Raw genomic sequence first — 1,689 nt, forward strand, 5'->3', positions numbered from 1 at the left:
ACAACTTAGTGTGTTTTATGATTATAGAAGAATCAGGTAAATAACTTAGCCAAGACAGCTCTACAACTTAGTGTGTTTTATGATTATAGAAGAATCAGGTAAATAACTCAGCCAAGACAGCTCTACAACTTAGTGTGTTTTATGATTATAGAAGAAACAGGTAAATAACTCAACTCAGCCAAGACAGCTCTAAAACTTAGTGTGTTTTATGATTATAGAACAAACAGGTAAACTTAACTCAGCCAAGACAGCTCTACAACTTAGTGAGTGTGTTCTATGATTATAGAAGAAACAGATAAATAACTTAACTTAGCTAAGACAGATCTACAACTTAGTGTGTTTTATGATTATAGAAGAAACAGATAAATAACTTAACTCAGCCAAGACAGCTCTACAACTTAGTAAGTGTGTTTTATGATTATAGAACAAACAGGTAAACAACTTAAATCAGCCAAGACAGCTCTACAACTTAGTAAGTATGTTCTATGATAATAGAACAAACAGATAAATAACTTAACTCAGCCAAGACAGCTCTACAACTTAGTAAGTGTGTTTTATTATTATAGAAGAAACAGGTAAATAACTTAACTCAGCCAAGACAGCTCTACAACTTAGTAAGTGTGTTTTATGGTTATAGAACAAACAGATAAATAACTTAACTCAGCCAAGACAGCTCTACAACTTAGTAAGTGTCTTTTATGATTATAGAAGAAACAGGAAAACACACTAAGTTGTAGAGCTGTCTTGTCTAAGTTAAGTTATTTATCTGTTTCTTCTATAATCATAAAACACACTGAGTTGTAGAGCTGTCTTGGCTGAGATAAGTTATTTATCTGTTTGTTCTATAATCATAAAAGACACTTACTAAGTTGTAGAGCTGTCTTGGCTAAGTTAAGTTATTTATCTGTTTCTTCTATAATCATAAAACACACTTACTAAGTTGTAGAGCTGTCTTGGCTAAGTTAAGTTATTTACCTGTTTCTTCTATAATCATAAAAGACACTTACTAAGTTGTTGAGCTGTCTTGGCTGAGATAAGTTATTTAAATGATTATAGAAGAAACAGGTAAACTTAACTCAGCCAAGACAGCTCTAAAACTTAGTGTCTTTTATGATTATAGAAGAAACAGGTAAATAACTTAACTCAGCAAAGACAGCTCTACAACTTAGTGTGTTTTATGATTATAGAACAAACAGATAAATAACTTAACTCAGCCAAGACAGCTCTACAACTTAGTGTGTTTTATGATTATAGAAGAAACAGGTAAACTTAACTCAGCCAAGACAGCTCTACAACTTAGTAAGTATGTTCTATGATTATAGAAGAAACAGATAAATAACTTAACTCAGCCAAGACAGCTCTACAACTTATTAAGTGTGTTTTATGATTATAGAAGAAACAGATAAATAACTTAACTTAGCCAAGACAGCTCTACAACTTAGTGTGTTTTATGATTATAGAAGAAACAGGTAAACTTAACTCAGCCAAGACAGCTCTACAACTTAGTAAGTATGTTCTATGATTATAGAAGAAACAGATAAATAACTTAACTCAGTCAAGACAGCTCTACAACTTAGTGAGTGTGTTCTATGATTATAGAAGAAACAGATAAATAACTTAACTCAGTCAAGACAGCTCTACAACTTAGTGAGTGTGTTCTATGATTATAGAAGAAACAGATAAATAACT

Source organism: Limulus polyphemus, unplaced genomic scaffold (genome assembly GCF_000517525.1).
Source record: "Limulus polyphemus unplaced genomic scaffold, Limulus_polyphemus-2.1.2 Scaffold7941, whole genome shotgun sequence".
NCBI classification, from domain to species: domain Eukaryota; kingdom Metazoa; phylum Arthropoda; class Merostomata; order Xiphosura; family Limulidae; genus Limulus; species Limulus polyphemus.